The 17145-nt window shown below is 38.5% G+C and overlaps 1 pseudogene; it reads left to right on the top strand.

The window, feature by feature from the left end:
- Positions 1 to 1275: 1275 nt before the first annotated feature.
- Positions 1276 to 17145, top strand: part of LOC127658299 (eukaryotic translation initiation factor 3 subunit H-like) — a 29577-nt pseudogene continuing 13707 nt past the window's right edge.

The raw sequence follows: 17145 nt of genomic DNA, 5'->3' as shown, positions 1-17145 counted from the left end.
GCCTTCATCCCTCTCGGAGGCTTAATTAGCCTGATAAGGGACAGGGTGTGTATAATCACAACCCACCCTCCGCCCTGCCACAGAAGTGTTTGTGAAACCTGTTTGAAATGTCAGTATTTTTGTTGTTACGTTTGATACTGTTAGTGCTGAAATATTGAACCCCAAACATAACTTTTGAATGAAATTTATTTCCCCATTAATTTTAGGCTCAATATGAAGCAGGATTATAAAACGGTGTCGGCAACAACAATATAATAAAAGACACCCGTGATTAATAAATATTGATATATATTAAAATATTTTTTTACGTTATTAATATTAATAATAATCCTACAAGTTACATAGGTATTTAAACTGTAGGGCTTTTAAGGTTAACAATTTATGTCCAATACCGATTTTATTTTTATTTATTCACCTTATTTTGTCTTCAGATCACTGTTTGCTATATTATATTGTTGTAATAATTTCCTTTGAACATTGATTGGATGGGTTCAACAGATACATTTTAAATAAAATAAAAAGATTTAAAAAATATAATGGTGATTCTAAATAATTCTTGCACGAGTTTTTGCAGTTCTAAACAAAAGAACACACATTTACGTATTATAATTCAAATGCACAGTGACATGCTTTTTAATATTTCATTTATTTTGGTAGCCATTTATTTAAATATCACATAGAAAAAGTTATTAAACTTTATACAGTGCAGTAAATGTAGGTAATACTAAATAAACCATTGGTTTTTCATATCGCAGTTTTCATGCTTAGGACCGATATGCAGATGGTTTTAATTTGGTCAGTAATTGCCTGATAGAATGTGCATTCACAGATGTGCATTTTACAACTGTTTGGAATATGGCTCATCCGGTCAGGATTTAGAGTCCGAACTATCCATTTCATAATTAGATATTTATCATTTCTTTGCAAATAACTAGATTTAGGTGAGTGATATAGAGTAGGATGGAGAAGACACTATTCCATCATATACCATTCAAAAGTCCCCTTTTAGTGTTTTTCTTACTATCATTTGGTCAAATGAATGTGCGCTAGCATCTGGGCCTTTTCGGGGCACTCAAGCTGAATCTCCCCAAACCATCAAGTTTTTCCCAGCACCTCACTCCTACACACTCCCATAAGGCACCAGCTGTGAACCTTTTGTTTAATGATTGGCCCTGGAGATGTCAAACTTTCTGTGCCCATTACAATCATTCCTTATAGAGGAAAAATATAAACTCACATGCCTCTCTCTCTCTCACTCACTCTCTTTCAGTTCAATATCAAATGGAGATGATGAGGAATTTTCGACATGCAAATATCGATCATCTCAATGTCAGCTGGTATCAGTCCAGATATTTTGGCTCTTTTGTGAGTTGAGCACTGCTGGATTCCCAGTACAGCTACCAGCATGCCATCAAGGAGCCTGTCGTGCTCATTCATGTTGAATATAATTGATTAATAATTCCACCTTTACAGTGAGCTCACAGGCTATGGAGTCAGTAGAAATGCATCTCGGATTTTATCATGCCACCTCAACCACTTTCTTCTGTAGTACACAAAAAAAGATATTTAAAAGGATGTGTGGTGTGTTTTAGTTCATTAAATGGAAGTTAATGGGGTAACAAGGTTTTAGTCTTTTTTTCTCCCAAAGCAATTTTATTTCTTAATAAGACATGGATTTAACCAGTCAAGTCCTTTATGTCCTTTTTGGAGCTTGAAAGTTTTGGACCCCATTGACTTGCATTGTATAAAAAAAAAACCCCATCACAATTCAAAATATTTAGGGCCCAATCACTGAAAGTTTCTTCTACAGTCACCAAACTTCATATATTGTTCTCATCAAGCCAGACAACTTTAAAAATGACAGTAATTCACCCAGCCCAACAGGAAGTCGGCCATTTTGGATTGAATGTGCATTTGTTGAAGATTGCAGGCCCTGAAATTTTGAATACTCCTCCTAGTGGATTCATGTGATTGTCACCACATTTAGGCAATATAATGCCAAGACATTGAAGATGCTAAATTATGAACACATTTTTGAAATATCAAATGGTGTTGCCATGGCGATGTAATAAATTAAGGGCAAAAATGTGAAACAGGAATTTCCTTATATCTTCTGTGTCATTGTATGATTTTGATGAAAATTCAGCTGTATGTTTGGTAATGGGGCTGATCACATTTATTCGGCTATTATGGGTCACGGTCATAGTGCCACCAACTGGCAGCAAGAACTAAGTCAATTTGAACAGACTTTGAAATAGGCCTCTTCTGTTCACATGAATTGCTTCAAAATTCTTTAGAATAATGCCAAGACTCTGCTGGTGTAAAATTTTAAAGGGATATTTGAAATCTTAAATAGTGTTGCCATGGCAACACATTCACTGTTATTCTTCCTTTCTTCCTATATTTTGGTATAAACTTAACCGGTTTTAACTCATGAAGTGTTACAGGGAGCTAGGGAGTACAGTCCTAAGCCTGGTCTCATTTTACATTTATTGTGCAAGTGAAAACAGTTTTTAAAGTGAAATAAAAAAGATTATTGTAATTAAAATGTACAGCACACACTTTTTATTTAATATATAAATAAAACTAAAATATCAACTGAAATGTAAATATATTAGAAAATCAAAGCCACATGTCTAAGCCAGTTCTGATCCAAAATAGATGTCGATATATATAAAAAATGACCTTTTGGAGGCAGTTTTTATGCAGACTCAGTACCAGAAATGTCCAATAGAGAACAGCCAAGCTCCATTGGTAAATGATTCCCAAAAGACCACATCTGCACAATTATGTAAACTCAGCAGGAATTGGCATAAAAACACAATATGAATTTGAGAACAATAATACAAAAAGATCAGTTATATGAAAAGTACAGGACTTTTTTTTTCATTTTTTTTCATGCCAAAATGCCATAAAGGTACAACAGTAAGATATAATATTTGAGTCAGTCTCGTCCAGTGTTTTGACAGGTCCGAGCCAGTAGAACTTGGTAATATGGAACAACCGACCGGGTGTTCCACTTGCACCTTGCGCCCTTCACCAAGCTGATACAGTGCGCCTTCTTTCCCAGGTGAGCCAGCAAGCTCTCGCTTCCTGGATGCTCTTCATCCCTAGCCCTCTGGCCGCAGATTCAGCAGAGGAATTAGCCACCAGACCCACCATGAGTCGAGTGCTCCGTGTTGGGCTTGGACTCCACAGGCATAGTTCCCGATTCAGGCAACTCTCTGTGACTTATTTTCCACGGTACGGTCCCCCCAATGGCAGGACCCGCGTCTCCCTGGGGCAGTCGTTGCTGCCCCCCGGTCGTCGTGTCTGTAGCAAATCCACCCTTTTCAGGCAGGATCTACCACCGCAACATGTCCACGGGTGGCTTGACAACCCCTTTGTGTATTGTCAACCCCCACAAGTTACCTCCCCCCAGTTTGGGCAGGTCATGGTCTCTGCAGGGCCTTTTTCCCCTGAAAGAATAGGAACGGGAAAGGACACCTTCCCCAACGCATCTATAGCGTTAAGATAGCCCCGGCTGGCCGGCTGGCTCCCATGCAAGTCATGTTGCCTCTTTCCGTATGGTACGGGGAACCTAAGAGCGGTATATGACACCTTTAATTGGGGGCGTTGGGGAGGGTTATGTGCAGCCGACCCAGCTGCTTCTAGCACGCAACAGCCTGCTTGCACCTGGCTCGGCAGCCACGTAACACGGGGTAGTGCATGGCTTTTTTAACTGGGACACCTTGTGTCACTACAATCGACACAACGTCGAGTAAGTGACAGAAGGGGAACGTCATGGTTATTGTTGTAACCTCCGTTCCCCGATGGAAGGAACGAGACGTTGTGTTCTCCTTGCCACGTCACTATCCCTACCACTGTAATGCACTGTAACCGTAGTATCGGCTCCTCAGTGAAAGCCTGTCTGGCATTCACTCGCCCGCTCCCTTTATACCCCTATGTCCGGTGCGGGGCATGCAAATTCTGTCTGCCAACTTGACATTGGCCTTTTCTCAAGTTCAAGTTCAGAGGTACGCGAGGCTCTCAGAAGAGACCCCTTGTGTCACTACAATCGACACAATGTCTCGTTCCTTCCATCGGGGAACAGAGGTTACAACAGTAACCATGACGTTTTCAACAAACATATTAAAATTTTTCTGCCATAAATTATACAACGTAATTGTATATAAATGATATATTTTTATACTTTCTAAACTGAGAAAGGCCAGTCCAGCCAATATTTATTGTATATTATTTAATAAGAATAACAAGTAAGGCACAATGCCCGGCTGCATAAAACACCTTAAGTTTTTCCCTTAATTATAACACTTAAAGTGCGATTTCCCCTTACCTCCCATGAGGGTGTTGCATATAATCCCTTAGACACTTCTCTTAGCTAAGGGAAACCGTTAATGGATTTACTTCAGTGAGCAAGGTTTTACCGTAATAATATTCTACTGTTACCATGGATACGAAATGTCCCTACCAACTTTCAGCAGTTTGGAAATGTCAACATTTGGGCAATCTTACCACATAGAAAATACTTTGAAAATACATAAAAAAAACTATGATTTTATTTTCATTTAAATGACTATTAAACTTTCTCACTATCATTATAGTGAGAAACACGAGCAGATTTCCATTTGTAAGATCCTGGAAATGAATAGATTCAATAGATAGATTCAATTAATAGACACTTTTTTTTCTTCAAATCTATCCTGTGTAAGTAAAAAAAAATGACCTGAGTTTTGCATGCAGACCAATTAATGAAGTGGTTGGACAGGAGGGTTTGAAAAAAAAGAGGGATTGTTAACATCAGCCAAAAAGGAATGTCTTTTCATAGACGGAGCAAGTTAATGCATGTTTCATAAAAGAACAAGATTACAAAGACCGTTTTTTTTACATTTATTTGTATCACAAGACCAATAGCATACATTTAAGGGAGTAAACTGGCTCAATTTTGATTAACGATAAAAGTTGACTTTAGGAATACGTTTTAGAAACAACAGAACATTTCTAGATTTTAAGATGCAACTAGACAGAGGAACTATTTAAATAGACTTCAGTCAGAATTTTCTTTTTAATACAGCCATCAATACAGAGGGAAATAATGTGCTTCTTTAACCTCAAACAACTATTGTTGTAGATGTGTGAATTATATTAGGTTTTCAAGTGATGCTTTAAGTTTAATTTCCTTTGTATTTCCTTCACTTTCGTGCAGAATTATTTTATTTAAATTTTTCTTGTTTTAGTGTTTTTACAATATGCAATTATAATCCTGCTGCTGTCTTGATTTAGATGATTAATTTACAGCAGAATGGAATGAATCATCACATGGTTGCTTTGATCAGGTCTGTCTGATGTTGAGGGACTATAGCCGCTTTTCCACCATCTGACAGAACAGTTCTCAACGCAAAACTATACCATACCAGTCCGTGCCGATCTGGACCAGTTGACCTGGTTACAGTTTCTATTTCCACTATGGTGCGGTGAAATCAGGAGACGTGAGTGGTAAACATTGGAGCGAGTGCACTATGGAGGATGATTGCATGTTCCAGTTTTTAGGACTGCTTTTTTCCCTGGTTTTACTCTGACACGAACCATGTCACAGAAAGGAAAGCAAGAAGTAAAAGGCGAAAGGCTTTCATGAGTGCTAGTGTATACCACTGGATACGAACAGGCAGAAAGGTAAAAGTTCCCTGACTAGCTAAAAAGGATATTTATTGACAAAATATAATACAAGTATTATAAGAAAATAGAACATGAGAATATATTGTTATATTTAATGAGCAAGTAATCTACTTCCGTTTTGAAAAAGGCATATAGAAAAATAAATGTAGGCCAAAATACTAGTTAAACCATCATCATAAAATAATAAAGATACACTAAACAAGTCGCCACATACTAAGCCATTCCACTAGTATGGTTGAGTTTGGTTATCTAACCATGCAAAGGATTCCAGGCAGAGAATGTTTATAATCGTGCCGTGCCAAACCGTCCTCAAGTGAAAATGTTACTGTAACTATTCCGTACCGTGCTCAGAACCGTTCGGCCCAGCTTATGTAAGGTTTATGGCCATTCTCAGTAAGTCCAGAATTTTCTCTCCTCGTCATTCCACATACGACTCCACATTCGAGAAAGCCACACTGCCGTGCCATTCTTTACATTTAATCATGCCACTTTTAAACCCATAAATAATGCATACTGATAGATTAAAGTCATTAAATACATTTCTGCCAACATCTCTCTGCTTATTGAGGAAAGAAGTCCATTTCAGATCTTTTTACCACCGATAACCGTTTTGTAGAACCGATTTTTTTGTTGGGATGCACCAATGTATTGGCCGCCGATATTATTGGCCAGTTATTGGCCTGATTAAAACCAGCAGCTGGTTATATGGTTAATGGTTATAAGCATGAACATATATATGAAAAACTAACGGTTTATTTATAATTATTTATCAACACACTTTGTTAAAACTCTGTGAATTCAAATGCACAATCCAGAAATGTAAACCTATACATGATGAGGGAAACCATCCAAAATGCTTTGACTCACTTCGACTACTGAGACATTTTTATGATATCCATTAGTGATTGTTACGGGTAAGGATGGGCAAGGAGGAGGCGGGAACTGGCAGAACAGTCAACTTAACTTTAATGACATAAAAGAACTGAACATAACATAAAACACATAGACGCACACACAGAGCGGCTGCTTGTCTCTCTATCTCTCTCTCTCTCTCTCTGTCAAACTGGCCCCCCCGGCTCGTCTTTAACCCCCTCCAGGCTGATAAGGTGACTCAGCGCCAGCTGTGCACCCTCACGGCCCGCCATGCCCTCCTCCTCATCACAGTGATGTTAAATGTACTGGTACAAATTTGACCTGTTTGGGGGAAAAAATAATGCACAGTCAATCAAATTAAAATCACGACATCTCCTAGTGTGATTATTAAACCGTGAAAGGAAGCAATCTTAGTCTGCATGAGCTGCGTGCTGTAAAGTGAATGTGTGAAGCAGACTGCTCATAACTCCAAACTCCACATAATCATGAGCGCTGTGTGTTAAATAAGATGACAGAGCAGAGCACTAATGCACTGTGAAGCGCTGCACATGTAGACTATATACAGTCAGGTCCATAAATATTGGGCTTAAATCTTATGAGCCTAAGACTTTTGCACAGTATTGTATGTATTCTAGGGTTAAATATGACTTATATTTGCAATAAGTTTCTTTTTATTTTGAATGTCAATCAAATGTTCCGACTTGAAAAGGTCCACCCATAACTGCAGCTGGTCAAATGTTTGGAAGGACGTTTTTAGTGCGCATGACCCTCTGTAGGGCCGATGTGAGTGACGGCACTGATAAGGCTCTTAAGAACACTTCCGAAGTCTTTTAACAGCCCTCTGACAAGCACATTATTTCAATGTAACTCGGTTACTAAAAGCAATGGCAAGTTTTTTGGCTCTCTCATCTTGATTATGAAAACTGACAGCACCTGCAGTCCATGAATTCTTTCTTGAAAAGGGGAAAATGTCTGTGCTGCGTGACCTCCTGTCCTTCGGACCTGAGATTGGCTATCTGCAGAGTGAATATAAATGTCTTGTAGCTGCAGAACAGAGGGACGAGGAAATGGTTGTTTTGTGATGTTTAACTCTGTGACCTTTATGATATTCTAATGAGCCTTTTTGTTCCTATTACAAGTGAACCATCTACTGCCTGGGCATTTTAGATTGAAGACCATAGGCTTTTTATTATGAAAGGAATTCTTTATCTGTTTCTGAGGTTTTATTAAATGTTGAACTGTATCTCGCCTATTAAAAATGTTTCATGGTAGCCAGTAGCCATAAGTTTCACCAAAAATACCAAATAGGTATCGGCAAGAGAATTCTGAAGTAGTATAGACAAGATCATGATATATTGGCTGACGATTAATTGTCATTTAAATAATTGCAAATGATTTAATTCTCTGTTTTGTTTATGTGTTTAATAGTGTATGCTCAATACACATTTACCTTAAGTGAGTTATTGACATCGACCTTGGAATCATATAACCAATTTTCTAAACAAATGTTGCACAAGGTTTGACTTTTCATTTGCACTTTTATTTTTTGGACCTGAAAAATACCACACTATTAGTTATATTTTTGGAAAAAAATTTGAAAATAAAAATATTTAACATATTGAAGCCACCTAAAATATTTTATGTTGTCATTTTTCTTTTACATGCAACTTGGAATATTGTGCAAGGATTCTATGGCATTCAAAATAATAGTTTAAAAACTGAATATTTAACAAATTGTTTTTTTTTTTGGAGCACTTTGCACCAAATATTGCACTACCTGAATAACATTTTAAAAGTTTTTATTATTATCATTATTATTATTATTATTACTATTATATATACATACAAATTTAATTATTTTCATGTTTTTAAGACTGTTGGATTAAACCCACAATGATTTTTTTTTTAATCTAAATCCATGCAGAAAATAGTATTTTCACACATTTTGCATGATTTGCAAAATTACAGTTTAATATTTTAAGTTTGATAATTGCCTTGATTTAATAAAAATAAATTAATCTCCAACCTGAATAACACGTTAAAACAATTTATTATTATTATTATTATTATTATTTCTATTATGTTGGAATATTAGAAAATATAGTATGTAATAGTTAACTTATATATTTCTGTCCAAACTTCATTCATTTTTTTTTAGACTGTTTCATTAAACCCACATACAGATAACGTGTTTTAAAAAAAATTACAATAAATTGTAGATCCCATAAAGATTGCACAGGGCTCTCTGTGCATCAAGACCTGCAGGTTAACGCCCAGAATAATGGAGATATGTAAGAAGAAAAACTTCTCTACAGAAGGGTAAGATACATCATATTTTACCTGTTTAATGTTTATTGCTGGAAAATCAGGTCTTTATACTGTACATGTCCCAAATTTGGATAACAAAATGCAAAATCAGAAAATAGAAAAGTTGATATAATATTTAATTTAACCTCCTGAGTTTAACGACCAGCATTTCATGAAGATTAAGCACCTCCATTCAAAAAAGCAAAAGACTTGATTTTTAAGAATGTCAGCCTTTAATGTGTACACTATTAGTGGAAAGTGCCTTGTTCACTACCTGTTCTTGTTGCTATAAATCTTTACTAATGAGAACCTTCCACAACACACACAAAAAGAAATCCTTCCCTCTATCAAGGAGCTGTTAGTGAGGGGCTTTTATTTGTCATGATGGGATGTCTTTGAAGCGGTAGACAGCACTGTCTGCCAAACAAACAAATGCACAAAGTTTACAACCTCCCTGGCTTCTTGGCAGCTGGTAATTGCTTTTAAATTGCCGCTAGACGTACGTCTTATGGGAGAATGTATCAGCAATGCAGTGATGTTTGAGCATTAAGGAGGAAAAATTCAAACTGCTCACGGAAAGTCTTTCGCTCCAGGGACTGAAGCGCTCTAGGAATGCCTGCGGGTTACGGTTTCCCAGACACTTAAAAGGTGTTCCCTTGGCCTGTTTTGACCTGGTGTCATGCAGCATTTGACGGCACACCCGCAGACTGTTCACTGATAATCTGATGCATATTGAACACTTAAATAGCAAGAGCTGGCTGAAATCACCAGTTCTAATCTGATTGGCTGGTGCTACACAACATAGTATTTTTGATCAGTCCACCTAGAAACAAAGTTTTGAAAAATGACTTTTGTCATGCACAAAGCAGTTGTCCTAAACGACTTGCCAAAACTACAGTTTGCAACTTTTGAAGGAGATCTATTATGCCCCTTTTTACAGGATGTAATATAAGTCTCAGGCGTCCCCAGAATGTGTCTGTGAATTTTCAGCTCAAAATACCCCACGGATCATATATTATACCATGTTATACATTTCTTTTTTTGAGTGGAATCAAAAACACACTGTTTTCTTGTGTCTCTTTAAATGCAAATGAGCTGCTGCTCTCCGCCCCTTTCAAGAAGAGGGATGTGCCTTTACAGCTTGTGCTTCGGATACAACAGCAACAACAAATCAGAACCAATATGACTGACAGTGTAAATACTGGAGTTCAGCCACATATGTATGAATATAAATATTTGTATATCTGATCTCTTGTGAATACATTCACATAATATAAAGTGCAATACTAAAATCTTCAGGAGGTAAAGCTGGAACACAAACAGTTGTACTGATCCATGCTTGAGAATCAACTTTTTTGAAAATCCTGCTTTATGTTGACACTCATTCACAAAGCAGTCCGGTGTAAAATTATTTGCACAAACATACACACACACATTTTGTATGTTTTGAGGCACATTTCATTCAAAAACATCTAGATTACTGTTGTAACCTCCGTTCCCTGATGGAGGGAACTTTGGACTGCAAAGTTGTGCTGAGTGAAGCCACCCTCCTCAGTGGAGGGGAAGGGCGCTATGTGCAAGCGGAACACCCGGTCAGACGTTCTGCATAGGCCAAAGACCTTCGTGGCCCGGAGGGTGAGGTCTGTCGCCGAGCGCAGTTCCTGCAACACATCGGGGTCAGGATTACCCAAGTGCAGATCTTTGAGTGCCTTGGCCTGGTGAACTTGCAGGAGGGCCATGGCATGCAGGGCAGAGGCGCTCTGTGCACCTGGGGGACCTCCGATTACCAGTGGGCCTACCTGTTGTCGAGGATAGTGAGAGCGGATGAGCGAGGAGGTCGGTTGCAGGCAGTGAAAGGTGCCCTCCATGACCTTGTAAGCTCATCATGCACCTCCGGGAAGAACGGAATCGGGGGGGTTGGCTGTGAGCGGTGCCCGGATCCGAGGAACCAATCGGCTGTGGGGAGGACGGAAGGTTCCAGTACAACCCCATGTTGACGGCGGCCCGGGCAAGCATCTCTCACCTCGAGCTCGGACAGAAGTCAACGGGGGGGGTGGTTCGTGGGGATCTATCCGGTGAAACTGAGCCCGCTGCATCCCTAAATCACCTCCATTGCCAGCCAGGTCATCATCAATCCTGTGGGAAGAAGGAGCAACGCGGGGGGTGGCTGGAGTGGCGTTCATCTTTAAGAAGGAAAGCTGCGGCCGCAACGTTAACATGGTTAGGTTCTCACAGTGAGAACACGAACTATCCACAAACAGTGCCTCAGTGTGATCGCGTCAGGAGCGGAGAGAAATCCACCGCATCCAGGAACTACACAGGGGCGGAAGGGCATCTTTATAAAGACTCGTCCTGAAAAGGATGTTCAAAGCCAGCTGTGTATTGCTCTTTTTAAAGAAAATAAACTCTTTTATAAAATATTCTCTTTTAGCAGCACTGTCAAAGCACCCAGTGGCAAAGCTGCACTGCCATGCAGAGAAGGAGAAAGCTGCTGATATGCGCCGTAGATCCAACAGCATTAGCTCTGCAGAGGTGAGTGGAACAGTAAGTGATCTCAGCTCGCTGATCCACTCGGCTCCGTAGAAGAAATCTGACTGAACAGAGGCATGATTCCCTCCCTTTATTCCATATGTCTGGGGAGGGATATGCAAATTCTGTCTGCCAAATTCTCATTGGCCTTTTCTCAAGTTCACAGGTAACCGAGGCCTTCAAGAAAGTACCCTAGTATAGTTTCACTTGACACAACGTCGAAGTGAGCAACAGACGGGGAACAAAACTTGTCCTCTGCGTCTTCAGTGGCTCTGATGCCGGGAGCACATGAAGACTCTTATGTTCACTTTTACAGCCAACAACAGAACACTTATGATGCTTACGAAGCTGAGCCATTGTTCTTCTCACTGCATCTGCTCCAGCGTGGAAACAAATGTCAGACTGTTTGAAGATCACTCAGGGGAGGATCTATGATAATAGGGTGGAGTCAGTCACCAGTCGTGGGCGAGGCCTGCTCTAATGTGAAGTCACTTTAGAGCAGAAATGAAAACCATTCATTTTGACACACTGTTTTTGTTAAGGAAGAGGAGTGGGTGGAATTTTAACATTGTAGGGTGGTTGTGTACACATGCTGCCAACTCACATTTATGTACAAGCACCATGTACAAGTGAATTTTGCATAATAGGTCCCCTTTAAATCTGTGCAGTTGTTAAAAAAAATGTTTTAATGACTTCAACCTAAGTGTATGTAAACTTCTGACTTCAACTGTATATATATATATATATATATATAGTACAACTTAACAGAAAGTCACTCCCAATAACAATATTCATATTACAAGTGATATTTACCTTATATTTTTTATTTTTATTTATTTATTTATTTATTCTTCAAACATCTTTTGTCCGATATTTCATCTCCAGCTTGCTCTTCACTGAGACTTTTGTAAAATTGGTTAACAAGAACACTAACTTTTAAAAAGAAAAAGTTATTTGGGGCAAAACTGTGGGACATCTGTAATTTTTTACACAATGAATATTGAAATGGTTTGTTTATTTCACTATTTGTATATATTATCATAGTTTTAAACATAATAATACAAAATATTTGCACTTTTATAATGGATTTTCATAGATTGATATTGAAAGTCTGGGGCAAGGCTAAAAGATTTGTAAAGCACCAAACTATAAATGATAAGGACCTGGTCAAATGTTTCCAGTTAAGTTTTAATGTGATCTTCATAGAACATATATTCCAAAAATGTTCTTGTTATGTTTTAATAAAAATCAAGCCCTGGGACTTGAAATTGTCTGAAGTTGAAGAAACCCAAATACAGATTATTTTAACGACATAACTCAGAAAACAAAACAATTATACAGCTTTGCTCCTGGAAATGTAAGCACAGTGTAGTTCTAGCAACCAATCACATGTAAGCCATTGCTTTATAAGTCTGCTCACAATCTATCACATTGCTGTTTCAGTATGCTAACACAGCAACCTCCACTACCCCACCACCACCAGTTGAGCCCTGTCCTGCATGGGGGTAGGGTCCTCGCCCCTGCCTCCTATCTCTGGCAGGATATGACGGTTCCGAGTACAACTTCTTCGGACTGACAGATGCCAAAGAGAGACATGACTTTTCTGTTTTATATTCATCAAATAAATGTCATCTTAAATTTCACTCAAGTCTGTGAGTCCTCCTGATAGAAATCTAGTTAACTTGCCATAAGTGCCTGAAAAACTCTTTGAGTTAATTAATATTTCAGGCCACTAACCTGGCTAACTTTGCCAAATCCATTGATTAGTGGTTCTTTGAAAAGTGCTCACTATATCAACTCCGGAAACTTTGTAAATATCTGAGCCGAGACTTTTTGTGACCTCATCATCTTCCAGTGCCCCTAAGCAGACAGGACATGTGCACTTGCCATTCAACACTGCTTCTTGAATATTCAGCAAATTAAAGACAGGGAGGCTATTGATTATTAAAATAAGCCCCTTATTGTGTTGCTAACAAAGGGGGGTTGATCATTGTCAAACATGAATACAGATTTCTTTGCCGGATTGATACAGAATATCAATGTAATGCTGTGATTGGATGTGGACAAATCTCACAAAACCTATCAAGAAATGAGAATAAGTAAAAAAAAAAAAAGAAAGAAAGAATAGAAGCTCACCATAAAAGTAGTCAATACAGTACGTGCTACGTTCTAAGTCTTCTGAAGCCGTAATATAGCTTTGTGTGAGGAACAAACTGTCATTTTTGTCATTATTAATTTATAATCTTGCCATCCACTGTACGTTTAAATGAAAAATTGTGCAAAATGCAGATACAATGAAAACCATTCTGTTTGTTACTCTGAAATTCTCCACTTCTACAAGCTAAAGAAAGCCAATATCGGCTTCGAGCACATGTTTGAGGAGGTCCCCATCGTAATCAAGAACTCTCATCTTATAAATGTTCTCATGTGGAAACTTCAGGAGAAGAGTTCAGTGGCTGACAAACATGAGCTGCTCAATATGTCAAGCAGGTCAGTATCACCCCTGACCCTGCCCTCTCTGCCCAGCATGCCTATTAATGATGATGGTGTATTTGGTCAGAATGCATTGAGGCGTATTTGGAAAATATTTGTAATTTGCTGATTCATCTTGCTGATCTGTATCTTTTAAGCCTCTCTACCATGCTTTACTAAGGCATGTTGACCGAGAAAATGCAATACATGCTGACATGCCCTGATGGTACAGTTTAATCCTGACCCCTGAAATATGGCTTGAATGTTGCCTGTACTCAAAGCAATAAGAAAACTGCCATAAAAACCAGCCTTCTGGGAGCAGAGAAATGTACCAAATGCAAAGCTGTGATTTTATGCCAGCATTTGTTCAATCCTGTTGTTTAGATGCTTTCAGGCAACCAAATACAAACTTCATACTTCAGATATAGATGCATACTTTGCTTCTTGTATATCCTCTTGCCCCAGTATAACCCAAAGCAGTGGTTTTCAACTGGTTTCTTGTCAATAAAAACCTACATTTTTATTTTTTACTAGTGAAAGTCAACCATAAATGATGATGAAAGCTAACTTATGAAATGCCATGGATCAATATTTACAGAGTAATCCATTATTTTGTAGAGATGGGTCAATATGACAATTTCCGCCTGTTATTTTGGGCAAGAAAGGTAGCAGCATCATTATTTTTACACAAAGATAGGTAGGTCTATTACTCAAATAAGATTTCTTCAGCACCCCTTGTTGCATTATATGCCAATGGTGTCCAAAAATGGGGAAACATTTATTTTAGTGTTGTTTTTCCAAATTTGTAGCCCCTATAATTCCATAAGTAGTAAAGATATCTTAATGTTCTTTTAGATTCTAGTTCAGAACAAGTTTTTCTTTTTGTAAATTTATTCTGGAGATATGGGGCTCTCAATGTGGCTCCATATGCAAATTGTTAAATAGTACCCATTTTCAATGATCAAAAAACAAATTTAGGTCATATGCTATGAAGCTTGTTTTTATCCCCAATAAAACAAAGGACTGGAGTACAAATAATGTTGAAACTAGAAATGTAGTTATTTATTCACATAAAAAGTAAAGGCAAAGTTATCTCCAAAGTCCAGTGATAGTCTATTAAGAATAAGCATTTAGAATAGCTTTTTTCCTGCTAACCATGACCCCATCAATGTAGATGTGAGACCCATTTTCAGTTCTTGACCCACCAGTTGAGAACCGCTGACCTAAAATGAATTTTTGGTAGGGCAGGTCAATCAGTAATGGGATTAGATGTTGTAGGGCATTGTGTTCTTCTGCAAATATTCTCCTCTTCTAAACTGATTCAACTAACCCAGTTAGATTCCATTAAATTTTCTCACAGATAGAAACAAGACTGTTTCCATGAACAGAAAATGTATTCCTAGAAATTAGTCTCATTACAGTTGAAAAGTATTATTTTTTATTAACATGACAAGTAGCTTCAAGGACAGGATATAAAAGTGTTGAATTTAGTGGAAAGTTAAGAGTCTTTAAAGGGACGTATTACCCAGTTGCAATATTTATGAATTTCCCTTTGTGGAAATCCACTTATAATAGTAGTCAATGTTTCTTGCACTAAAGATTTATTTTTCCTGTTTTAGTTTTACATAACTCCCTCTAAACCTTTGAATTTCCTACTGTTTCTTTAAGAGTTTTGTATGACCTGAATAACAGAATAGGGCCCATTGTTCAAAAGGGCCTCAGTTTGTTAGGAACGTATATCACCTTTCTCCTATCGAGCAGAATATGTGTTGATATGTAAAATTGGGCAGTCATATGTTAATTAGCTCATAGTTGTGATGTCATTAGAGTATGTCTTCCTTAGGGTTGAGATGCACAATGGGAAGAAGGCAGGCTGGCGGAGGCAGTGTGATGCTCTGAGCAATGTTCTGCTGGGAAACCTTGGGTTCTGGTATTCATGTGGATGTTACTTTGACACGACCTACCTACCTAAAGATTGTTGCAGACCACGTACACTCCTTCATTGCAACGATATTCCCTAACAGTGGCCTCTTTCAGCAGGATAGTGCACCCTGCCACACTGCAACACATTGTTCAGGAATGTTTGAAGAACATAACAAAGAGTTCAAAGTGTTGACTTGGCCTCCAAATTCCCCAAATGTCAATCCGATTGTGCATCTATGGGATGTGCTGGACCAACAAGTCTGAAACATGGAGGCCCCACCACGCAACTTACAGGACTTATAGGATTTTCTGCTACTAACATCTTGGTGCCAGATGTGGTGTTGTTGCTATTGGTTGTTAAGGAGTCGCTTGGAGATGACGACAGAAAGGAATGCGACGACACGCCAGAGTGAGAGCACATGTATTGCTATGTTGTTGCTGCCAAGAGTTATCAGTAAACACGCTTATACAGTTTGAATCCCATGTCTTATTTTGAAAACACGACACCAGATACCACAGGACACCTTCAGAGGTCTTGTGGAGTCCACGCCTTGATGGGTCAGAGCTGTTTCAGCACAAGGGGAAACAACATGATATTAAGCAGGTGGTTTTAATGTTGTGATTGATCGGTGTATACTGTATATACTGTATATATATATATATATATATATATATATATATATATACACACAGTGCATCCGGAAAGTATTCACAGCGCTTCGCTTTTTCCACATAGTGTTATGTTACAGCCTTATTCCAAAATGGATCAAATTCATTATTTTCCTCAAAATTCTACAAACAATACCCCATAATGACAACGTGAAAGAAGTTTGTTTGAAATCTTTGCAAATTTATTAAAAATCAAAAATGAAAAAAAATCACATGTACAAAATTGAGCTCAGGTGCATCCTGTTTCCACTGATCATCCTTGATGTGTTTCTACAACTTGATTGAAGTCCACCTGTGGTAAATTCAGTTGATTGGACATGATTCAGAAAGGCACCCACCTGTCTATATGAGGTCCAACAGTTAACAGTGCATGTCAGAGCACAAACCAAACCATGAAGTCCAAGGAATGGTCTGTAGACCTCCGAGACAGGATTGTATCGAGGCACAGATCTGGGGAAGGGTACAGAAAAATTTCTGCAGTATTGAAGGTCCCAATGAGCACAGTGGCCTCCATCATCCATAAATGGAAGAAGTTTGGAACCACCAGGACTCTTCCTAGAGCTGGCCGCCAGGCCAAACTGAGCGATCGGGGGAGAAGGGCCTTAGTCAGGGAGGTGACCAAGAACCCGATGGTCACTCTGACAGAGCTCCAGCCTTTCTCTGTGGAGAGAGGAGAACCTTCCAGAAGAACAACCA

This window comes from Xyrauchen texanus, chromosome 17, assembly GCF_025860055.1.
Source record: "Xyrauchen texanus isolate HMW12.3.18 chromosome 17, RBS_HiC_50CHRs, whole genome shotgun sequence".
Taxonomy (NCBI): domain Eukaryota; kingdom Metazoa; phylum Chordata; class Actinopteri; order Cypriniformes; family Catostomidae; genus Xyrauchen; species Xyrauchen texanus.
The sequence above is the reverse complement of the archived record's forward strand: the minus strand, read 5'-3'. Positions and strand labels throughout refer to the sequence as shown.